Here is a 26,010-nt window from a genome sequence, read left to right on the forward strand (position 1 = left end):
TATCCATCCGCCCGGGTGCTTGGCACGGGCGATTCGACCACAAGACGTCCTGGAAGGCGAAAAAGGCAAACTGGTTGGTCCCACCAGCTAAAAGGGAAGAAGACTCTCCTGGAAGAAGATCTCCTTTGTCGTTGGTGGAAGTGGTGAGTTCGTACAGCAGGGCTCCATCGGTGGTGTCGTTGTAGATGGCCCAGCTTCTCCCCTCTTCGGACTCTATGGTGACTTCTGAAGTTCCAGTCCCAAAAGCCCTGCTTTTATGCAGAAAAACCCCCATTCAACAGCCTAGCTGTCACTTAAACATGCTAAGTGGTGAGCCGGGCGGCTCACCACTGGGCCAATCACACAAGAGTGCGACTTGAGTTGCCAAGGCAACTCAGTCCAGGGTGCCTAATCCCCCTCCCACACATCCTCTAGACAGACAGACAGACAGACAGACAGAGTGGCACCATTTGGAGGGCTTCTGTGCAGAAGCCCACCAAAAAGTGGAACAAAGGGCTCGACTTGGGTTAGAGTTTCAGAGGCGAACACAAACGCCATTTTAAAACCGAGTCCTGGCAAAAAGACCCAACCGGGGAATAAATATTAAATAAATAACCCGGCGGTATCTTTAACATTGCACCAAAAAGTGGTTCGTTTAAAATCAATGGGAAAATCCCATAAGAAATATTCTGGTGGAATATTTCACGTGGTATCCACTGCCACCAGCCAGAAACTCGACAAGGGGGGACTGGACAGTGCCCCCTTGGAAAACAGACCCAGGGGCAATCAAATTACCCCTACCAGTACTTCCACAATATGTGGGTTTGTACTGGTTCTGTTCACAATTTGAGACTAGTAAAGCCAATGGTGACTTTACATGCCCTGGGAGACAGTAGTCAGTCCCAGGGTATGGAGTCTATGTTTGGGGGTCACTATGACACCCCTGTGTTACTGCACTGAGGGTGCTGTGTAACACATACCAAAAACACATGAAGCCCTATGGAGTAAAAGACTCCATAGCCCATAAAACACATTCACAGTTAAAGGACATTCTCAAATCATGCCTAAGAGTGGGAGGAAAAGAGTCTCACTCTTAGCAGGAGAAGAAAATAAACCCCAAAAATCCAGCAAAGCTGCTGGGGGACTCACTAGGTTTGGGAAATTAGCCTTAACAGAGAATTCTCCCTAACACTGGGGGAAGGGAGTCATTGCCTCTGTAACTGTGAACATTATCCATTTGGAACTTTCATTGGCGTTAAACCCTTTGTTGAACTTGAATATGAGTGCACTTTATGAACAAAAGACAATACCCTTAACACCTTAGAGTTAGTTTTAGAATGGGAGGGGTTGGATATGATTTTGGACACAGGACATTTTTGCTTTCGATAGATTGACACGTAACGGACCCATTGTTTTGGTTGAGGTAGGGAAATACTGCCTAGATTAGGGACAGTGAGGCATTTTCCACCCCTTTATCGTTTCAATAAAACTCTATAACGAAGGTCCGCTAGGGCGTGCAGAGAAATGTCCTACTCCGCTATCCCCCAGAGAGTTATGGTGGAGTGTGCCGGTGATCCTGGTCAGAGCTGAACGAATTGCAGCTGGATGAGTGCCGGATGCAGGCTTGAGAAGGCCGTAGCCAGAGGCAGCCTGGATAGAGAGCTGTGAACCTCGGAAGCCCCAGCAGTGACAGGTGCTGGCGGACACCGTGCTGGGCCTCCACGGAATAGGGAGGAATCCACTGATGAGCCCACCACGCGGGAAGGCACTTAAAAGTAAGGAGGACCGGAATCCAGCGGCAGCCTCATGCAGTGTAGACATCGGCCTGGATTGGAGTGTGTGGACACAGCGCAGGCCCGCTCCCTCCTAGTTCTGATGGCGGCCGGAGGCAGGCTCTGATGCGGAGCATAGACACTGTTTGGCCACGGCAGTAATTGCCTCATTTATGAAGCAGGCAGTCTGGGTAAAAGACATTTGAAGCATACACCTCAGTAAATGGGAAGTCAGCACATCAGTGGGATCAAAAACCTGGTGGGAACATTTTAAACACTTTGAAAGCACACAAGCCTCGGATACCCAGCGGTGGGGGGAACCCACTGAAGAGCAGCCCATGATGTGGGGAACAGGGGCTTGAGTGGCCCTGAGAGGTGGCTGTGGCCTGGAGCTCCAACAGTCCAGTGATTCCTCGACATACAGACCCATTTACACTTAGGTCTCGTCCCCTTTCCTCCATACTACATGGGCGTCCCTTCCTAGAGACGGGAGAGGGAACCTTTTTCACCAGAAAAAATGCCACACTCCAACCCCTTTTCTGCGTCGATGGGAACCGGCCGAATACACCAGCGCTCCTGGGTTTGGCTTTGGCCATGTAATTCCACGCACGGATACTTCTGTCTTTTTGTCTTTTTCCATTCAGGTACTCGGTCCTCAGGCGTCACGCTCCTCCCCGGCGCATGTCGACTTTAACAGGGTTCAGCAGGTGTCCAGCCTGCGAAGGGCTCTTTCTTACGTCAGACCCCCACGCCCTCTTCCTTGGCCCCGACCACGGCTGGCAAGCTTGTACTGCATGCAACACACTTTTTTTGTGGGCTCTGAAGAACAGACTGGCTAGGTGGAGGGAGCTCTTCCAGAGGTTGACTCCAGAGGACCTGAAGGATTTTGTCAAGCATCGTTCGAGGCCCAAATTAGGCCCACTCTTTTCCAGCACACCCCGCAAGGGAGACTCCTTCCCAAGGACTCGCCCAAGCGGGAGGAACCTCTCAGGTTCTCATACGAGCACTGAGGCTAGTCAAGCTACCGGCAGACAGGCTGAAGGGTCAGCAGATCCTCCCGGTGACAGTGCTGACGGACTGGGAGGTCCTTTTACCGGGTGTTCACCCGAAGGGCTACGCCCTTGTTCCGGCAACATGTCCGAGGGGCCACCTATACGCAACACTACCGGCAACTCTGATGAGTGCGAAACGCCTACCAGGTCTCGACTTGAAGTACAGGGTAGGCCTCATGATCCACACTCAAGAGTCCTGGGTGAGACTGGGCCTAGTGTGCCAAGCAACACGACGTTGGCACTTGGAAGGCAGCTCGACAAGATGGCCGCTGCGCCAGACAACATGGGCACCCGTCCGATACCGCACCAAGGAAGGGAGCAGGTGGAGGAACAAGTGTCAAGGTGGGACTGGTGTCAATCAGATATGTGGCCTACAGCCTATCCTTCATTTGCACAGGGCAGGTTCCTGCTGCGTCCATATAGTCAGGGCATGCAACGGATTCAGCAACTGTGTGCTACCCCGTCAATATCACCTCCCACCCCTCTGGCCTGCGAAGACTGGTTCTTTGAAAGGTTCCTCTGGCTCATGAGATCTCCTTGCATGGGGGCCATCCTCAGGGACACCATCAGGGACGTGCTTCCTCTGGCCCCTCCGCCCATGGCTCCAACGCTTCAGGCCCCTGTGCAGCTCCCGCTGCAGCTCCCCTGCCCGTAGCGCAGGCGGTTCCGTACCAGCCTATGCTGCAGCCTCTGGCTCTCGTCTCCACACCTCAGCCTTGGGCTCCCAGCTCTCCTCCACCGGCGTCTGACCAACTGGACACCCAAGTGGACACAGACGAGGAAGAGGACTCCGGCACGCCATCGTCAGCCAAGGCCTTCCACAAACGTCTTGCAGGGCTGGCAGAGTACTTGTGCGTTCCTCAACCCGAGGTTGACCAACTGGAGGAGGGCATGCTTGCTGAGGTCCTCATGCTACGCCCCGCGGCTAGAACGTGGCAACCCGATGCAGAAGGACGTTGTCACCTTCACCAAAAAGGGGTGGCTCAAGCCCCATTTGGTCCAGCCGGTCAATCGACGCCTGTATGCCAAGTACAGGCAAATGGAGGGGGATACACTCTTACTATCGGCCCATCCTCAGCCACACTCTTCGGTGATTGCCCGAGCATCACTCTACTCCAAGCCTCAGTCGTCCTCGGCCTCCTCGTCAGCGGCACTGCTAGGCAAGGAGGGGAAGTTCTTGGAGGCGTACGGGAAGAAGCTTTATTATAATGCTTTGTGGCATCTTCGTCAGGCCAACGCGGATGCCATGCTGGCAGCCGTTAACCAAAGGCTTTGGCGGAAAATGGCAGACCTCCTCCCAGAGCTTCCGGCGCAGAGCCAGTCACATTTCAAGGCGGGACTGGCAGAGGCCAAAATGGTGGCTCAAGACTCACATTGACACCTCTGGCTGCTCTATTTGCATAGCCACGGACATGAGAAGTACGGCCTGGCTCTGTGCTTCTAAATTTAACCCGGATGTCCAGGAACATATTTTGGACCTGCCATTCGAGGGTGGTAACCTTTCACTCCACCACAGACGAGGAGCTGGATAAAAAGAAAAATAGCTTGCAAATGGCGAAGTCTTTATCCTCATAAAGGCCACGACCAAGACGTACACCCCGTCACAGCAGCACTCGGACAAGGGGCATACATAAGGAGGGTTCTGCGGCTTCCAAGAGCAGAGGTCTAGGCAGCAGGACCATTCGACGACTCGGCACAAAAAAGGGGGGTAATGGCTTTTTCCAGTCTCCCTCCTCCGCAACAGCCTTTGAGAGGAAGAAGGCATGACACACCTTTGGGTCCACGTGTCTCCGGTGGGGGCAGGCTTGCTCTCCATGCACAGTTATGGCGTCTGAATTTCCCAAACCCCTGGATCCTCTTGGTAGTGTCCACAGGGTACCGCCTACCTATCCTTTCCTCTCCTCCCCAACAGATTTGGACGGCAACTCTTTTGGTGTCGATCCAGTCGCTCGTCGAGAGCCAGGCAGTGGAGGAATTCCCAGCCTCCCAGCGAGTCTTGGGCATCTACTCCAGGATTTTCCCCATTTAGAAAAAGAACCAGGCTGGCCTGAGAGTTGTGTTGGAGCTCTTCATCCTCAACCTCTCCCTACCTCTACAAAAATTCAAGATGGTTACGCCAGCACTCATAGCAGAGACATTGTGCAAGGGAGACTGGATGTGCTCCCTGAATCTGAAGGACGGGTGCCTAAACGTTCCGATCTGTCAGCCTCATCGTTCTTTTCCACAATTTAGAATCATGGGCTACCATTTCCAATACAAGGATCTTCCCTTCGGCCTCAACTCGGGCCCCAGGGTCTTTAGCAGGCTTATGAATACAGTGGTGGGCCTCCTCAGGGCCCAAGGCCACCACATCTACCCATACCTCGACGACTAGCTCATCAGGGCGACATCTCCAGAAGCGGTGCAACACACTTCCCACGGTCTTATGAGCACACACCACAATCTGGGATTTTCGCTCAATCTCAAGAAATCCCAGCTGCAGCCTACGCAGAGGCTGACTTTCCTGGGCCTCATCTGGGACATGTGCTCCGAGAGAGTGTTCCCCACAGAGGACAAGATCATGGCCATCAGGAGGGCCACAGCTCACTTCCTCGGTAGAGAAGTCACATCGGCCTGGTGGTACCAACACCTACCGGGTCTCATGGCAGCGGTCCTATTGGCCGCCCCCCACAAAAGACTCAGAATGAGGCGGATACAGCTGCACTTCGCAGCATCATGGAATCAGGACCTGGGCTCTCAAGTGGAGTTGATCATCGTTCCTCTTTCTCTTCACCCGGACCTCACATGGTGGTCCAGAGACTGCAACCTGCGGACGGGCAAGCCCTTCCGGCAGCAGCCTTCTCCGCAGATCACCATTACAATGGACTCCTCGCTCGACGGCTGGGGGACCACTCTGGACAACCACAGCGTCCATGGAACATGGACCCGGCAGGAGTACCATATCAATTGGCTGGAACTGAAGGCCATATGGCTAGCGCTTGGAGCCTTCCTTCCGGTAATAGGAGGTAAGGTCGTCCTCATCCAGCCAGATAACTCGACCAGCATGTGCTATGTCAACAAGCAGGCGAGTACCAGACCCCGTCCATTGTGCAGGCTAGAAGTCAGCATGTGGGAATGGGCCCTGGAGAACAGCTGCTACCTCATGGCAGTCCACCTTCTGCTGCAATCCAACCTGGAGGTGGACAGGCTCAGCAGACTGGGGGCGGACAATTACGAGTGGCAATTGAACGACCAGGTGCTGCGGGAGATCTTCAGAAGATGGGGGCACCCACAGGTGGCGCTCTATGCCACCTGGCACAACAAGAAGTGCCAACTGTTCGCGTCCTGGCAGGGGCAGGGCCCCGACTCCCTTGGCAGCGCATTTCAGATTCAGTGGAGCGGCATGACAGCATACGCCTTCCCGCCCGCACCGCTGATCCACAGGGTGATTTGCAAGATTCTTGTCACCTCAGCATCATTCTGGTAGCTCCATGGTGGCCAGCCAGGCCATGGTTCTTGGAGCTTCTCAGCCTCTCGGAGAGGCCACCCATTCACCTTCCGACAGGCCCAGCACATCTTCTGGCACAGCAGGGGGACAGGGTTATCCACCCCGCGCCACAGAAATTAGCCCTCAAAGCGTGGTTCCTGAGCAGGTCACGCTAGGGCACCTTAGGCTTTCACAGTCTACCCTAGAGATCATACAGGGTGCATGCAGCACGTCTACCAGGACCCAGTGTAAGAGCAAATGGGCCAGGTTCTGTCACTGGGCTGACTCTAAGGATATTGACCCCCTGGCATGTACGTTGGATGATGTGATCTCCTTCTCTACGCACCTCGCTCACTCAAGCGTGCAGGTGGACACTTTTCACTTATTTGGCGGCCATAGGAGCCTACAGAAACTCAGAGGAAGAAGTCTTTTACTCTTCCAACCCGATAGTCAAGAAGCATTTTACGGACCTTGCAACACTCTACCTGCCCATGAAGAGGCCACAACCTGTGTGGGACCCCAGCATCCGCGGGCATCAGGCTGGTCACCATTAAGATGGTCTTGGTAGTTGGCCTCACTTTGGCTTGCAGAGTCAGCTAGATCCAGGCACTAGTGTAGTGTAGTGTAGATTAGCGTATGGAGCAGATGTGTATATGGAGCGAATGAGTGTTTGAGCAGATGAGCGCGCAAGCAGACAAAAGTACAAGCTCGGGGTAGACTGGTGTGCATGCACAAGAAGGACAGGATTGCATTCGTAGGGAACACATGAGAGCATGCGTGAAGCACACTGGAGAATGAAGGTCAGACTTGAGCTTGCAACGTGAACCAGAGCACATGAATAAGACGTGAATGTGTATGACAATCGAACACCTGAAATGAACAAAAATGCATAGACGGACCTGCCCACACGTAACAGTGTGACATACTTAATATGCTTTGGAATGAAGGAAACACTTGAAAACATACATCATACCACACCCCACGCTTACTCTCTCCCTTACACCACCACTCATCTAGAACACAGAGATACTATGACACCATTCGGTATAACTTTTCTCATATCTACATCTCCCGCTTACTTCACATCACTCTAAGTAAACATTGCTGGTTTCACACCCCCAGCCAGACGTTCTCCTCAGGCCTAACGCAGCCACACTCGTTCTGGATAAACCCGACCAGAGCGAACACATACTCCTGATCTCTCAACCACCACACCTACAGCTAAGAAGCAGCTACCACTTGAATTCCGCACCAGCTGTCACACATACCTGGTGCGCACACGCAATTTTGGACTCTCTCTACTCTCTCTACTGACCTGAACTTCGGTTCCCAAGGGCGTTCAACCTACCAGCGCCTTCAGACCATACCAGTGGTATATAAGGGGCTTTATAAATGCAACATAACATAACACTAGTCCCCTCAGAGCCCTATAATACTTTCCACAAGGATAAGGTAGTCCTGCGGACACACCCAGCGTTCCTACCTAAGGTACCTTCCGCGTTCCATCTAAACGAGGAAATAATGCTGCCTATGTTGTTTGCCGTCCTTAAGGACAAAGCTCAGAGGGTTCTGCACTGCCTCGATGTCACTCGTGCTCTAAAATTCTACTTGGACAGGACCAGGGGCTTCCGCAAGTCAGACATACTGTTTGTCACCTTCGGCGGGTCAAGGCCCGGGTATCAGGCATCTAAGTTCTCTATAGCACGATGGATGGTCTCGGCCATCAAGGAGGCATATGAGGGGCAGCATAAGCCACTTCCGTTTAACATGCACGCCCATGCGGGCAGAGCCAAGGCCATGGCCATCGTATTCCAAAGGCAGGTGCCCTGGCAAGTCATAAGCAGGGCGACCACCTGGGCCACTCCTTCGGCTTTCTGCAAGCATTACTGTCTGGACACCGGCTCTAGATCTGACGCGGCTTTCAGACAAGCAGTTCTCAGAAATCTGTTTGCTTAAGGAGGGTCTCCTCTTGGGCTACACTCAGTTGTAATCGCCCATGCAGTATGGAGGAAAGGGGAAGTTACTCACCATATTGACTAATCCTTTGTCCCCTTTCCTCCATACGTCGCACCATCCTCCCCCCTAATTAAACTGGTGTCATTAGGCAATGTTAAACTATTGTCGACGCGTCTATGGGTACTGAGGTGTGGCGCCGGAGGGCGGAGTCAGGCCAGCACATGTTAAGTTATTTTGCATTTGTATAGCGCCTTATGTTTTATTGGTATGATCTCAAAGCGCTGGTAGGTTGAACGCCCTCTGGAACTGCAGTTCAAGTTAGTTGAGAGAGAGAGATTTGTAAAGTGCGTGGGTGCACCAGGTATGTGTGCAGCTGGTGTGGTTGTTGCATGATAGCTGCTTCTTAGCGGAAGGTGTGGTGCTGAGGAGATCAGTTGAATGTGTTCAGTCTGGAGGGTGGACATCCAGACTGAGTTCTGGCTGCGTTAGGCCTGAGGAGACGCCTAAGCTAGCCGGTATGTGCTAGCTAGCTGTGTTTTATTAGGATGATGGGTAGTTTGATGAGTTATGTTAGTATGAGAACAGCTTTACCGTATGTGTCAAGGTACTGCTGTGGTCTAGTTGAGTGGTGGTGTATAGGAGAGACTAAGCGTGCTAGTGTGATATTGTGGTAATCAGTAAAGTGTATGCAACCAGACACACTCAATAATGCTGGGAGTACCATCTTAATTCAACTCTAATACAGTGAGGCTATTAGGGCATACTTCTAAGTTCAACTTTAACACAGTGACGCTATTGGGCACACTCAATGATGTTGGGAATACCGTCTAGATTCAACATTAGCACAGTGACGATATTAGGGCACACTTTCTAAGTTTAGCTTTAACCCAGTGATGCTAATGGGGGACATTTTGTAGATTCAACATTAACACAATGACGCTATCAGGCGTACTTTCTAGATTCAACATTAACACAGTGACGCTATTAGGCACGCTTTCTAAGTTCAACGTTAACAAAGTGACGCTATTAGGGCACACTCAGTGATGTTGGGAATAAAGTCTAGATTCAATATTAGCACAGTGACACTATTAGGGCATGCTTTCTAAGTTCAGATTTAACTCTGCAACGCTATTCAGGCACACTTTCTGGATTCAACTTTAACACAGTGACGTTATTAGGGCACACTTTTTAGATTCAACTTTAACACAGTGATGTTATTAAGGCACACTCAATGATGTTGGGAATACCTTCTAAATTCAACATTAACACAGTGATGCTATTAGGGCACACATTCTAGATTCAACTTTAACACAGTGATGCTATTAAGGCACACTAAATGATGTTGGAATACCCTCTAAATTCAACATTAACACAGTGACGCTATTAGGGCACACTTTCTAGATTCAACTTTAACACAGTGATGCTATTAAGGCACACAAAATGATGTTGGGAATACCCTCTAAATTCAACATTAACACAGTGACGCTATTAGGGCACACTTTCTAGATTCAACTTTAACACAGTGATGCTATTAAGGCACACAAAATGATGTTGGGAATACCCTCTAAATTCAACCTTAATACAGCGATGCTATTAGGGCACAAGCTATTCATCACAATTGTGTCTAAATGTGGCACATGGTGACATTCACAATTCCACCTGGGAGTGGGACATGCTATCATTCACAGTGCACCTGCGTGAGGGATATGCTACCAGGCATAATTCTATCTAGGAGAGGCACATGGTATCATTTGCAGTTCCACCTAGGTGTTGCACATGCTATTTTCACAATTCCATCTAAGAGTGATGCATGCTATTATTCACAATTCAAGCTAAGAGTGGGAAATGCTAACATTGTTACACCCGTCTCAATGTGAGGGTGGCTAATTTCACTATTGTCTCTAGGAGTGGCACTTGTTAGTAATGCAAGTATGTTAGAATGTTATGCAGGACAACATTTACAGTCCAGCCTTGAGTTAGGTTGGTGCTCGGATCTCTCTAGGTGTGCATGGTGTAATTCTTTGGCAGTTTACGTTATGGGAAGGTAAGGTAGAGTGGCATGGGCTTTCTGGAGTAGAGTAATTGCTCTACACCCCACCCATGCCACACATACAGTTTTGTTGGTGTCTGTCTGCTGCTGGCTTCACTGGCTTCCCCTGCTGACACCTGCAGACACTTTGTGGGGCCACTACTATAGGAGCCGTCCTTTACCTTGGGGCCCTTAGCCGGGAGGGCTGCCGGGCAGAGGGCTGTCCTCGGGAGACCGGTGATGAAGGGCAGTTGGACCAATCACAGGAGGTGGGCGGGTAGGGAAGAGGAGCCGCGCTGGAGCGGGGGGCGGGAGAGGAGGCTAACTGGCACATCGGAGCCCAGATGATTTCAACAGAAGCCCGGAGGGTCTCACAGGCCCACCACTCACCTGCTCAGCCATTTGGAATGAACTGAGGGAGGGGGGCCTGCACGGGGCGCGAGGGGGCCTGTGGGCAGCGCTAACACGCCGGGGATGTGCAAGATGGAGGCTCAGGGGCCTGCAGAGTAGCATAACACTCACCTGGACGCAGTTTCAGCAGTGGCAAGAACAGGAGGATCATCAAATATCCAGCAGTTGTGGGATGCAGGAGGAAGGGGAAAGGAGCTGCAATGGAGGAGGGTGAGGGAGAGGAGGCTAACAGGCCCAACAGAGCCCAAAGGATGTTAACAGAGGGCCCGGAGAGTCTCACAGGCCCGCCACTCACCTGCTCAGCCACTTGGGAATGGCGAGCGCCGTGTTTGAACAGCGAGGCACAGCGGCATCCAAGAAGCTGGATGAGCCAATCACGGGAGTAGGCGGGTGTGGGAGGCGGGAGGAAGGGGAAAGGAGCCGCATGGAGCGGGGAGGTAGAGGAGGCTAACGGGCCCAACGGAGCCCAAAGGATGTTAACAGAGGGCCCGTAGGGTCTCACAGGCCTGCCACGCACCTGCTCAGCCACTTGGGAATGGCGAGCACCGTGTTTGAGCAGCAAGGCACAGCAGCATCCAGGAAGCTGGATGAGCCAATCACGGAGGGTGGGCCATTAAATGGCATATATAAATGCCATTGCTGTCCTTGTGATTGAAGTCACCTCAGGGTGTAGGAATTGTGTAAGAAGCATATCCAAAGATTATCCACTAACTTGTTCTAATTCTGAAAAGTAACTTTAAAGTATATTTACCTTGTTACACAAATTGCCCTTTTAAAGAATGCTTATTTAAAATTTGATGTTAATTAAATAAATAACTATTTATAACGGAAACCTTGAGTGCAAGTGTTACTTGGATACTTTTATTTACAGATTTCATTGTATAGCTCTACAGCTTACATTGACCTCTCTTGAGATAGGCCTGGCTGCTCAGTCACACTACATACTTGTGTAATACAGACCTATACCAAAATGTGGGTTACCTAATACAAAGCAGATAAGTGTTGTGTAGTCTCACACATTGTGACTGCATCAATTCTTACTAACATTGAGTTACAGGGCAGCTAAAGGAACAGCTTGCTTGGCTATAAAAGGGCAGTAATCGGAGGGTTTGAACACAAGCATTGGGATATCCCGCCTGACACGGGTACCCAAATGTTTGACAGTGTTTCAAGACAGACCCAAGTGGTTTTGATCGCAAGTCTTATTCCCCCATTCCTACAGCCTGCCTTTATCCTGCTTGACCAATCAGAATATATCCATCAACCCAGCCTTATTCTAAGGGAGACATGTACAGCATTTATGGAGGCACTGGTCCAGCACTCCTACCAGGCACCTCTTAATTACAGAGAACGCTGAGCCACCAGTGAGCAGATACCTACCATGATATGACTGGCCCTATGTCTAACGATAAGGTGCAAACAAGTGCTTCCGACCAATCAACTTGGAACTTTCTGCATTTTACTGTGCATCAAGATGTACCTATTGCCAAACAAGATATGAATTATATCACATATACCCTTGTGTGTACATCCTTTACTCAGTGTTAACCTGTATTATTTTCTATTCTGCTCCTGGGAGCTTGGCCTGAATTGCTGAACTATTCATATTAGTAGTCAACCTCTAGGCTCAGTGCAACATTCTTGACAACTATGAATCTAAAGTTAAAGAACTGTATATATCAGTACGTTTATATAAATGTATATACGATTTGGACTGAATGCCACTTTACTTGGAAACCCTGGGTGTATGGGGTTCACAGCCTAGATCACTATACAATTCCTTGGAAGTTTGCAGTGTCCCCCATCACTTGTGCATCCAAAAAATAACACCATCTTTGCAATCAACTTGTTCTTAATGTATGCTAGATAAGGATAAAAGGCAATCTTATATCAGAGTACAAAGCAAAATATCAGTCTCAATTTTTGGTACAGGTTATGCGAAAAAACCTTTTAGGACTAGAAATCACTTTTTAAGTTTTGTAATGTGATATGCATAAATACTAGCATTACTTTGCTGTGTGATCACTTGCTGCGAGATTACATTTTTACCTGTCATAGTATTCTCTGTGTCCTCTATGGTCTCTTTCATCGTTGTACTGATTGTATGGCTGCGCCCCCGCGTGCCTCTAAATTTAAAGGGGAACAAGGTTTTTTCTGTTGAAAGGGGTTGTCTCCCGTCCCTAGGAAGGGATGCCCATGCAGTATGGAGGAAAGGGGACTAAGACTGGGGCGGGTGACATCAAGACACTATTGAGGATCCAAGAAAGGGAAAAGGAGAAGAACCTCAAGAAGACTCAGGCCGAGGTCCACCCATCCCCACCTGGGATTTCGACACCAGTATCCTTCACAAAAGAATACCTGGTAGAGATGCGCTCGCTGTTGAAGCAACACCTCACTAAAGAGATCAAGGACACTAAGGAAACAATGCTGAGAACAGTTGCAGACCTGAATTCCTATATGATCGGGCTGGAAACGAGGGCAAATTTAAGTCGAGGACACACTGTGCGAACAGGCTCACGACCAGGCAGAACTCACCAATACGGTTCTCGGCATAGAGAAACAACTGGAATTGATGTCGGCCAAGCAGCGGGACCTTGAGAACCGCACTCGAAGAAACAAAATCAGGATCCGTGAAATACAGAGGAAAGTTCCAGAGTAGGATCTGGGGACTACGTAAAGGAGCTGTTCGAGACACTACTAGAACTCCCAGAATCCACAACAATGGAAATAGACAGAACCCACAGGGTTTATACTGTGCAACAACAGCACCGCAACCTTCTACCGAACTTCCTGTCTCGTGTCTACGTCTTACAGCAACAAAAAAAATAGATCAAGGTGGCTGCTCGGAAGAAAGAGTCGATACAGTTCTGAGAGAAGCAAATTGCGTTATTCCAGGACTTGGCACCACGTACCCTGGCAAACAGGCGGAAGTTGCATGTCGCGATGGCCTGGCTGCAGGGGCAGAAGATCAAATACCATTGGGTGTTCCCTTGCAGGCTAGTATTTGATTTTAAGAACCAAAAAATACGCAATCAGAACTGAAGAAGAGACTGCAGCATTGATGAATGGGCCACAAGAGGGTTCTGCTAAAGGGGAGTTGCCTCAAAGTCAGGAATGGACTAACAGAGACAAACTGAGAAGGCCGAGGCGGAGGAAGTGCCTAGAGGTGGCACTCAACGTGGGAAAAGAATGATGGAACTCAAGAAACAATACTCAATACAACTTTGTTGCGTGGCATAGCATACACGCTCGGATCTTAGCTCTTCAATAAGAAATGGGCAAGCACATACTCCACAAGACAGAGACTACTTGGCACAGGGGGAGGAGACGTCGTCATGAAAGAATGGTGTCCAACCAACTGTCATCTCAGTTGACAGATGACAGACAGGTCTGTTAGTGCACAGGAGGAAGGACCTGTGCAATTAGGGTTTGGATTTTGTTGGGGACGTAAACATTTGGTTTACTGTTTATCACGGTTATCGTTTCTGGTTCAAGGTTCACAGCACTTCTCACAATTTAAGATTCCTGAGCAAGAGTTTCTCTACTCACCGCTACTTGCCGTCACACTTGCCCCTCACCACATTGGATTATGTCTAGCACAAAGGACATAGTACATGGTGGAAAACCCTAATATAAAATGCCTGACCCTGAATGTTAGGTGTGAGGGGACTAAACTCGCCAGTAAAGCGAGGGGATCCACTTATTAAAGGAGGATGAAAAACATCTGATCTGTAAGGGTTACACCCGGGCATACTTCACAACGAGTGGACACAAGAAACGGGGGGTGGCTATTATGGTCCGCAAGGGCCTACCGCTAAGAACACGGGAGGTGCTGAGGGACACGCAGGGGAGGTATCCTCTGGTTCAAGGAGACCTGGGAGACCAGAAAATCACACCTGGGGCGATCTACGGACCGAATGAAAAACAGGGAATTCCTTGCGCGGCTTACTGGGCCTGTGGGGAGCTTCATGGAGGGCAATTAATACTGGGAGGGGACTTCAATTGTGTCGTGGATTCGACAATAGATAAAACCCTGGCCCTGACTAATGATGACACATCAAATTTTTACACCATGACCACATTACTGAAGGAGCTAACACTAATTGAGGTGTGGCGCTTAGCTCTCACCCAGGGGAAAAGGGATACAATTTCTTTTCAGCAGTACACAGAGGCTTCTCCAGGTTAGATATTTTTTTGGTCTCCCCTACTCTCATACCATTAGTCACCACTATAGAAATCCTGCCGAAAGCACTTATGGACCACTCCCTAGTGATATTAGAAATTGACCTTGAATTAGGGACCCCAAAGCAAAAAAAAACCTGGAGACTCAACGCACGCCTTCTTGGGGACACAGTAGTGAGAGCGGCGATAGAGGAAGCAATAACCCTATACTGCCAAGAAAACATGACCGAGGGTGTTGACATCCGCACTATATGGGACGCAGCAAAGGCATTATATTAGGGGGGTCATAATAGGTCAAACAATATCTTGGAGTAGGACTCAGCGGCAGATCCCCAATGAATTAGAACAAACAGTGCAGGATAAAGAAAAGGCACAGATTAATAAAGTCAGAAGACGTACGCTAAGAGACCTTAGAATAGCCAGACAGGGCTTAGTGGCCCACTTGATGGGTAAAACCGCACAATCATTACTTATGACAAAGCAATTTTATTACTCTTGGGGCAATAAGGCAAATGTACTACCGGCGGCTAACCTCAAGAAGAAGTCTACTCGTAACTATAATAGGTACCCCGAGAGCCAGAGATGGGCAGAGGGTTGCCACTTAATGGGGAAGCTACAGGACATGGAAGATTTCTTCAAGAACGCCTCGGTCTAACACAGAGGGATCCCTTCCGTATTCGGGAATTCGTTAGACAAGCCTAGCTCCCTAACATCTTAGAGGTGATGAGAGACGCTCTAGAAAACCCCATAACAGCCCAAGAGGTCATTCGAGCTATATGATCTCTCCCTGGTGGGAAAGCCCCCGGTCCGGATGGTTTCACTTATACATTTTAAAATGTTTGTGGGGCAGCTGAGCCCAAATCTCACAGCACTCTTTAACTCCTTCTCCACCTCTGGAAAGGTGACTGACTATATGGCCGAATCCATAACCACTTTGTTATTGCAACCAGAGAAGGACCCGGAGGACGGCTCTTCTTACCGTCCAATAGCTCTATTGAATACAGATGCAAAGCTGTATAGTAAAACCGTAGCGGCAAGATTGAAGGAAGCCCTCCCACATACAATTGATGAAGATCAGACGGGGTTTATCAACCATAGAGGGGCCCATGACAATATCAGGAGAGTGGTTGATCTAATAGGCGTGGCCCCAAAACCCCCGAGGAGAATATCACTAATTTCCCTAGATGCACACTGCGCATTCAACAGCATTGCCTGGGACTTTCTACCGGCCCTCTTACCATTATATGGTTTTGGGCTGAATATCATCAAGCTAATCTTAGCGAACTTTGAAATCCCCTCCACTATGGTCAGGCTTAACTGAAACAACTCCCCCCGATTCCTCTGCGCAGGGGAACAAGACAATGGTGCCTGTTGTCACCGTTGGTCTTTACATTGGCCATAGAGCCGGTGGCATAAAGAATTCAGAATAGTCCCCTCATATAGGGCCTGGAGTGCGTGGGAGCACACATAAAGTGGCGCTTTATGCTGATATTTGCTTCCTACAAAACCCCAAACAGTCGATTCCCCCCTTAACGGACCTTCTAGAGGAGTTTCACAGGGTTTCCGGGTTTCACATTAATCATCAAAAATCAATAGGCATGTCAATAGGAATACCGCAGGACTGCCAGTTGGAACTGCAGTCAGCTTTCCCGTTCAAATGGGTGGAAAAGGAGTTTACATATCTCGCGATAAACATCACTAATACATATAGAGCCCTTCATGGGGCCAACATCCCGCAACTATGGAAAGAAACAAAAGCCATCTTGAAAAGCTGGGAAATCAAAGAAATATCGTGGCTTGAAAAGGTAACTGCAGTCAAAATGACAATTTTGCCCAGACTCTTGTACGCTTTTTAGGCCTTACCGATTAATATCTCTGACAAAGAGCTGGCAGACCTGCAAAGGGCAGTAGGGCAGTACATTTGGAAAGGGAAATGCCCTACAATCCTGCGGCAAACGCTCATCAGAACAAAAGAGTTAGGGGGATTGGGAAATCCCCTCCCCGCACTGGTATTATCAAGCCGCCCAGATTGCACCAATGCTTGCCTGGGCAACATATGAAAAGCCGAAATGGAAGGGGATAGAGCCGGGCATGATTGATACTCCTCTAGCCCACCTGTCCTCCTTAACTAGACAGGCCAGGGCTTGACTGCTTGAATCCACACAAACATCTCATCATCTGGGACAAGACCTGTCCACACTTGGGAATCAAATTGCATATAGGTCCACAAACACTGCTACTGCAGAATCCTGAGTCATCACCAATTCTGGCCAGGCAGTCATTTAGCTGCTGGGAATCTTTGGGTCTCCTAAGACTTAAAGACCTATATAAAGACGGTCTCCCTCTTAAATTCCAAGAATGCAAAGTCAAATTCACACTCCCAGAATCGGAGCATTTCCGATATTGTCATATCAGACATTGGGTGTCCAATCAGAAAATAAAGCTGGCAAGCACACACCCTCAAAGGGGAATTGAACTTCAGCCCGTTGAGGGGCAAAGTACCCATAGGATTACCCAGTGTTACCGTTTACTAGACAAAGCTCAGTTGGAGGATAAACAGTGGGAGCAAGATTTGGGGGCAGAGATCCCGTTGGACTCTTGGCAACGTATATGGGCCCAAACTAATAGGATCTCCTACGCACAGGGTAAAAAGAACATGCAGTTAAACTATTTAAGGTGATACATGACACTGCAGTGCCTGCATGCAATATCAACAGACTACCTGGGGAACTCTTTTCATATATGGTGGTAATGCCCAGTCATACAAACGTATTGGCAACAAATTAAGTCAAGAATAAAGGACATTACTGGAGCACTGCTCCCATTGTGTCCCCGAGTCATGCTTCTGAGGGAGGTACCAAAAGACTGGGTATATTCACTCTGAGCACCTAGGGCAGATCGAATAACTCAACTGTTACTGGCAGCTAAACTCAATGGAGCACGATTTTGGAAAACAAAAGAGGGGCTGACGTCATCGTACTAGTGGATCAAAGTCTGGGAAATTGTTGCAATGGAGAAACGGTCAGCACATCTGACAGGAAATATGGAATGGTTTTCCTGCACCTGGGCCCCATTCATTGACTTTGTGCAGGACAGGGAGCTGAGGTTTTTCCTCCCTCAAACTCTGAGGCACTTGCTGCAGTGCTGAACACCTTATGGGGAGAGAGAGCAGCCAAGGCAGGGGCGAAAGGGGCAGCGTAGTGTGGGGAACTTTGAAATCTTGCTCAAGCCAACTGATAGAACAGATCCGTTTATTATGTGTATTGTTTATGTCCACTTTTTATTTTATTTGAATGTTGTTTAATTTTTGTTGGGAGGCGGGGGCTTCAAGATTAATGAAAATGTAAAATGAGATTCCGATGATATTATAGTTTCTTTTGTTAACATTACACTTGGCTTTGTTCATTGAATTTCAATAAAAGATATATTGTAAAAAAAAGTCTATAACAATCACACAGTTCTCTGTGTCTGCATCTCATTCCTGGCTCCTCACATTACGTAACACTAAGCATGTTCACGGCAGCAGCAATCGCCCAAGAGCTGGACTTTAAACCCGTCAAAAGAGCTGAGGCCCAACAAAGGAAAGCATCAGGGCCAGGAGCTTGAGCTAAGGTAAATGCATTGGCATCATCCAGAAACCAGCCACTTGAAGCAAAACACAGCAAGCCGGAAATAGCCAAAGACTACAAACTGTAATAGCGAACAAGGAGATTGGAGAAAGCGACAAGCCAAGCTGGAGAGTGGTAGCACACAGGAGTGAAAGAAGCAGTTGGGGTCTCGGGAACAGTCAGGTGTAATCCAAGAAGTAAAAAAAGGAAAACGAAAGGTGTAGGTACCTTGCTCAGTTTTCTACTGAGGACTGCTTTTAATTGAGTATGGGCTGAGGGTTTCTTCAGGGATGTGTGATAAGCTGGTGGTAGTGGTGTAGAATTTCGATGGTAGAAATGTGTTGAATGGCGCAGTATTACCTTGTTCCACCTGCAATGTGAAAAGGCCTTCATGGAGGGAGTAAAGAGGATACACCCCCCGATAGCTGACCCAGCTCCCGGATGGGACCTTAATGTGGTACTTACCAGACTCATGGGCTCACCATTCGAGCCCATGCACAAAGCATCTCTTAAACACCTCACTATTAAGACTGCTTTTTTAATAGCTATCACCTCCATCAGGAGAGTAAGTGAACTTCAGGCTCTTTCTGTTCTAGACCCCTTTGTTACAGTTCACAAAGATAAGGTGGTTCTACGCACTCACCCAAGGTTTGCTCCGAAATTCATCTCAAAATTCCACGTAAACCAGTCTATAGAACTACCAACCATCAGAAAGTGACGTGCGTTGTACCCACAATCCCTCACACATCGAGGTCCCTCAGATTGTTTTTTTCCGCCCAGCTACTGGTCGCCTTTACGCGGAGCTCCTCGAGAGACATTGCAGATTTCATCTCCTCGACCTTTGGTCATTTTCCTATATTAATATAGAACATATCGATCCCTCCCTCGACGCTGTTGTGAAGCTGTCTCCGCCGAGCAAGATCTTCGACGGAGGGGACGAGCGGAGGAGATCCTTCGGCGTTGCCGAACACGTGGCCTGGCCTCGCAGGCCATATACAGTAGGGAGAGTGGGGGTCGTGGGACATCTCTGGTTCTTTTCTGAGAATGCCTTTCCTTTTCCCCTTCCTTTCCCTTGGGGTGGTTATCACGATTTATTGCCTCGGCTATGGAGAGGACACCCTTTAGGTTTTGCCCGCTTTGCAAGGGCAAGTTTACTTGGAAGGACAAGCATTCACGGTGTAACCGCTGCTTGCCCCTCAATCGCAAAGAGGAAGGTTGCACGGCTTGTCGGCTTCTTAAGCCAAAGACTCTAAAAGACCGTAGGGTCAAGAGGTGGGCGGCCTACGCTATGTCGAAGGCCGACGCTTCACCCACCGTTGCTACCACCGACAGTGACGAGGAACGTGATAACACGACCTCCGCTACGGAAGTCGAAAACCCCCCTAAAGAGTGCACACGCGCTTCGTCGTCTGTCCCCGGCCCCGACGGGCTCGGCTCACGCCCTGCTTATGGGGATGAACACCCCGGCGACATTGACGCACACAAGACCACACATAAGTACACAACCCATGGCTCTTCTTCGTCGAAGGCGAAGAGAGCATCAGCGCCCAAGGAGACGCAGGTTCCACCGGCGGCCTCCTCGGACCGTTCGGGTTCGAAGCCCCTCTCGCAGCCGCGACCAGCGACTGGGCTTTCGGCAAATAAGGGCGCCGCCCCCAAATCATCGGCCGGCGCGCATCAGCAGAAAGCGCATGCCGCCGTAGAGCGATCGACACCCATAACGTCGAAACCACAGCCCTCCGCTGACAAATGAGTCGCTGAGAGCTTGGCGAGGATCGTGGTAGCCGACGCCCACAAGCGTACGCCGAAAGACACGTCGAGCGCTACGCAGAGGTCGAAAGACATGCCGAAAAAGCCCGAAGAAAGGCAGGGACTACCCCCTTCAGTCGAGGGGACCCCCAACACACCTGAAGGTTTTTCGGAGGGCGACGGGACACTTTCCTCGACGTTGTGGGAGAAATCGAGCCGTTTTCAGCTACAAGACACTATTTTTCCCCCGCTAGACCGCTCAGGGATACCCCATGAAACCATGGAAAGGCTCCATCTCTGCATGGAAAGAATGGAGAGGTTTATGAATACCCAGAACCCTCCCACTCCCAAGAGAATAAGAGAAGGGCCTCAGGAGGACCCCAGGGCCAAAATTCCGAGACTAGTCAATCCCCACCAGGACACAGCCTCAGACTTCCATAGTGTGTATGACCTCACTGGGGAAGAACATTACTTGGAGGAAGAGGATGATTTTATGGACGATGAAGAGGGACGGAACCAGGAGGAAGGTCTGGAAGACAGCCCAGACTTGGTAGGAGAAGGCTTCGGAGAAAATCCAGAAGAAGGACCTTCTCACCCCTGGCAATCCCCATCAATATATTCCGACACTGATGTCCTGAACCTAAATCCTCCTGACAATTCACCTATTAGAAACACGTCTCCCATTGACGATCAGCCCACATTCAATGCCCTGTTGCGCAGAGCAGCAGCACATTTCGAACTGGACACTGGGGAGCTCTCTCCTGAATTAGACTTTGTGGAAAGAGTAATTAAGGAGAAACCCCCGGTCAGTCAGACCATTCCCCTCCTCGCTTCGGTGAAGAGAAGAATCATCCCTTCGCTGTCCACACCCGCACTAATCAGAGGGGTCAATCCTAGAATTGAAAAACTTTTCACTCCTTCACCCTCAGACCCGCTGTACATCAGGGGACATTCCATTCCGGATTCCCTGGTAGTAACCAATACAAGAAAGAGGGCAGGGGTACCACTTTCCACCAGTGAGGCACCACCTGACAAGGAGGGCAAGCGGTTATATGCTTTTGCAAAAAGAGTTACATCCTCGGCTGCCTTTTCGGCAAGAATTGCGAACAACAATTCTTTGCTCGCTAGCTATGCGGACGCGCAGTGGGCCAAACTGCGCAAAGACGCCGAAGAAGCGCCGGAACCACTACGTACACGCCTGCTTACAACTATTGGCGAAGGAACCCAGGTCAACCAGAGTATTGTAAAGAACTCTCTGGATGCTGCAGAAACAGCGGGACGTTCCCTGGTTCAGGGAATACTCCTAAAACGCCTCGTATGGCTGCGCAACTCAGGGTTCAAACCGGAGACACAGGCGTCTTTAATAAATAAACCTGTTGAAGACTCAAACCTCTTCGGGAAAGCTGTGGATGAGGCTCTGGAGATGGCTAAAAAAGAGTTCGATACTATCAAAACTCTTGACCAAATCTCTAAGCCCTCTACCAGACGTGGCTATGGCAACAAATGCTTTTTTCGTGGCCAACGCCAACAACAAAACCAGCAGCAACAGTACCCTGCCACCAATTTCCAGACCAATAGTGGGCAGTACAGCCAAAGAGGCCAGTGCCGGGGCAAAGGAAGAGGCCGGGGGTCCACCCCAGAGGCTCCCAAGCCCCCAACAACACCAAGTGACGCGAAGATTCGCGTCCCCTCCCATGCAACACCGGTCGGGGGCCGGATAACATCCTTTCTTCCAGCATGGGAGGGTATAACGTCAGACCGCTGGGTACTTTCCACCGTAGCCCACGGATACTGCATCGAATTCAACAGTTCCCCAACATACAAACCCCCGAGGGGACGACGCATGACACCGGAACATCTTGCCATCCTTCTCCAAGAAGTACAACTACTGCTGGAAAAAGGAGCCATAGAGGTCGTGCCTCTATCTCAGGTAACGGAAGGTATTTATTCAGTGTACTTCCTTGTACCCAAAAAGGATCTAACCATGCGCCCTGTATTAGATCTGCGCCCAGCGAACAAGTTTATCAAACCCCAAAAGTTTCGTATGGTGACCTTACAGGAAGTGATCCCACTGCTATCACAGGGAGATTACATGACAACATTGGACATGAAAGATGCATACTTTCATATTTTAATGTTGCCAGCGCACAGAAAATACCTCAGGTTCATGATAGAGGGCAAACACTACCAGTTCAGAGTGCTACCCTTCGGCATAGCATCAGCACCAAGGGTATTCACGAAGGTGCTGGCAGTGGCAGCGGCCCACCTGCGCATGTTGTCCATCCCAGTTTACCCTTACCTCGACGACTGGCTCATAACAGGGGATTCTTACGAAACATGCTTCTCCAATACCCAAAAGACTGTAGACCTTTTGTTCCAGTTGGGCTTCTCCATCAACGAAAAGAAGTCCAGCCTAGACCCCAGCCAAATCAAACAATTCCTAGGGGCTCTAATTCAAACAAAGGACGGCCTCGTCTTCCCCTCCAAAGAGAGGGTCCAAAACATGCTGTTTCAGATCCCTCAATATGTGACCGGTCGAGAGGTGACGGTACGCAAAGCAATGCGCTTGCTAGGCATGATGGCGTCGTGTATTTATTTGGTACCTCACGCGCGCCTGCGCATGCGCCCAATGCAAGAGTGGCTCAACAGCCAGTGGTGTCAGGCCAGCGGACTATGGGACGATCTAGTGGTGGTCTCGCAGGCCTTAGTTCTCTCGCTACGGTGGTGGACAAAGGAAAACCTGGGAAAAGGGAAACCCTTTGCCACACCCGCGGCGGAAGCCACTCTAACCACAGACGCATCCCTCACAGGATGGGGGGCTCACCTATCCCATCAGACTGCTCACGGAGCGTGGACTCCGAACGTAGCATCCAAACACATCAATCTTCTGGAGCTACTAGCGGTGTTCAAGGCGCTAAAAGCCTTCCAGGAACACCTGCAAGGCAGGACAGTGATGGTCCTTACAGACAGCACCACAGCCATGTATTACATCAACAAGCAGGGGGGAACCCACTCTCCAGGACTGTCCAAACTGGCCCAAAATATATGGAAGTGGGCTCTCAAACAAGACATGTTCCTACTGTCACAACATGTACCAGGGGAACTCAATCTGCTGGCAGACAAACTCAGCAGAGATTTCCCCCTGCCCGAAGAGTACGAATGGCGACTACACGAAAACATCGTCTTCGATGTCTTCACACAATGGGGATTCCCAGAAATAGACCTGTTCGCAACCCTGGAGAACTCACAATGCCTAAGTTACGCCTCCAGGTACCCCCAGAACCAATCCAAGGGGAACGGTCTGTCGATACAATGGTCAGGGAAATTTGTTTACGCTTTTCCCCCGACTCCCCTTCTCAACAAGGTGGTGCACAAGATGCACCAGGAACAAGTAACCATGATACTGGTGGCCCCAATGTGGGCCCGACAGCCATGGTTCGCTCACTTGATGGAGATGTCTCTATCTCCCCCAGTGAAACTCCCCTGCCCGTACAACATGCTGTCACAAGACAAGGGCAGGACCCTACATCCATGCCCCCAGAACATGAACTTAGCAGCTTGGCTCCTGAGATCATAGAATTCGGACATCTACAGCTCCCGCAGAGATGCATGGACATCCTCAGGGAAGCCAGAAAACCTAACACTCGCCACTGCTATTCTAGCAAATGGAAGAGGTTTGTCATCTGGTGCAGGGGTAAGAGCATCAACCCGATTGACTGCTCTCCCACGCATATTGTTCTATACCTGACCCACCTATTGGATTCAGGTCTAGTGTTCAATTCCATTAAAGTCCACCTAGCGGCACTTTCTGCATACACCACTTCCCAACTCAAGGTGTCGTGGTGGAAGATCCCTGTTATAAAGGCCTTCATGGAGGGAGTAAAGAGGATACACCCCCCGATAGCTGACCCAGCTCCCGGATGGGACCTTAATGTGGTACTTACCAGACTCATGGGCTCACCATTCGAACCCATGCACAAAGCATCTCTTAAACACCTCACTATTAAGACTGCTTTTTTAATAGCTATCACCTCCATCAGGAGAGTAAGTGAACTTCAGGCTCTTTCTGTTCTAGACCCCTTTGTTACAGTTCACAAAGATAAGGTGGTTCTACGCACTCACCCAAGGTTTGCTCCGAAATTCATCTCAAAATTCCACGTAAACCAGTCTATAGAACTACCAGCGTTCTTCAAAACCCTTCCAACTTGGGAGAAAGGACTCTGCACACACTAGATGTGCGCAGAGCGGTCATGTTCTACATGGAAAGAACCAGACCACTGAGGAAGACTAATCGGTTCTTCGTCTCGGTGGCAGCAGGAAGAGAAGGGGATGCAGTTTCAAAGTCCACTATTTCTAGATGGATTGTTCAATGCATCACTCTGTGCTATACTCTTGCTAAGAGAGAACTGCCCTTTAGGCCAAGAGCACATTCTACTCGAGGCACGGGGGCGTCCATAGCATTCATTGCAAATGTTCCCCTTGAGTCCATCTGCAAAGCGGCTACCTGGAGTTCTGTGCACACCTTTACAAAACACTACTGTCTAGATGCACACTCTAGATCTGACTCCCAGGTGGGACAGGCAGTATTAAGACATCTTTTCTCTACTGTTCCTTCTCATAACCCACCGCCAACTCCGGGTACTGCTCGCTAGTCTATGCACAGCATGTGATTCTAAGCAGATTAACAAACATCAGAAGACAATGCATTACTTACCGTAAAAGCATTTCTGATGGTTGTATCTGCTTAGATTCACATGCGCCCACCCTTCCTCCCCGCTCGGATGGAAGGAACATAGACTTCCTTTTATATCTCTCTTTTCTGTACTCACTCACGTCTAGAAGGCTCCCTCAGGGCAGAAAAATACAAACAGAGGGACCTCGACGCGTGAGGGATTGTGGGTACAACGCACGTCACTATAGGGATAGTGTTTCAGACACGCCTTGTCGACGTCCCTTTTCGACTACAAAAAACAAAATGCAATACTCCGCAGTGACCACTGGATGTCGGACCTATGCACAGCATGTGAATCTAAGCAGATACAACCATCAGAAATGCTTTTACGGTAAGTAATGCATTGTCATATAGAATGGTGAGCAATTGAGTGAGGACCGCAAACAGTCAAGGACCACCCCCCATATAAAGCATAACGTGGCATAGCAAAACACAATGCAAAAAGGCATAATAACACATTCAAATCCACATCAAGGCCCGAGAAAGATTAACAATGTAGAAAAACCATTATTGCCATTGGACACTTACACGACAGGCCTGTCTACAGTCCCATTTCACTTCCTTAGTTTGCTCCTGTCAAACTCTCTTTCTCCCTTACTTCTCTCTGTCCCCTCGCTCTCTGCCAAAAAGATGCATTATACATAGTGTTCAACAAGGTTTTGGGAATTGGCAATTGAGGGGAACAGGCGGGCTATGCACACCACTCACTTCCCTTAGTGAAATGCTATAGGTTATTGGAGTCATGATTTTTTGGCTCAGAGAAAGAGGTGCCAATGGTTCCATATCTTTTGCTCAGATTGTATTTACTGTGCAGTTCTTCCCTATGCAGTATATACATTCGAGTGCTTCCTGGTCCCGGCCTCTTATAAGGAGGGTCCCCCTTAACTTCTCACCTCATGCCTTCAACTCCCATGAAAGGGGGAATTCACCCCCTCTCCCTGCTCCCAACACTTCAAGTGTCACTTAACTCATTCTCCTGATGGGGCTCTGTTTCTCCTCTTCCGCTCTTGTACATTGCTGCAGCGCCTTTCCTTAATGCCTGCTCCTGGCCTGCCTCCTGTACACACCCTCTGC

At 49.5% G+C, this 26,010-nt stretch overlaps 1 protein-coding gene across 5 annotated transcripts in view; it reads left to right on the forward strand.

The window, feature by feature from the left end:
* The window catches only part of FER (FER tyrosine kinase), a 2,139,903-nt gene that overhangs the window by 793,208 nt on the left and 1,320,685 nt on the right, over positions 1 to 26,010 (forward strand). The window lies entirely within an intron of this gene.

This window comes from Ambystoma mexicanum, chromosome 6p (genome assembly GCF_040938575.1).
Source record: "Ambystoma mexicanum isolate Mex_15411 chromosome 6p, UKY_AmexF1_1, whole genome shotgun sequence".
NCBI classification, from domain to species: Eukaryota; Metazoa; Chordata; class Amphibia; order Caudata; family Ambystomatidae; genus Ambystoma; species Ambystoma mexicanum.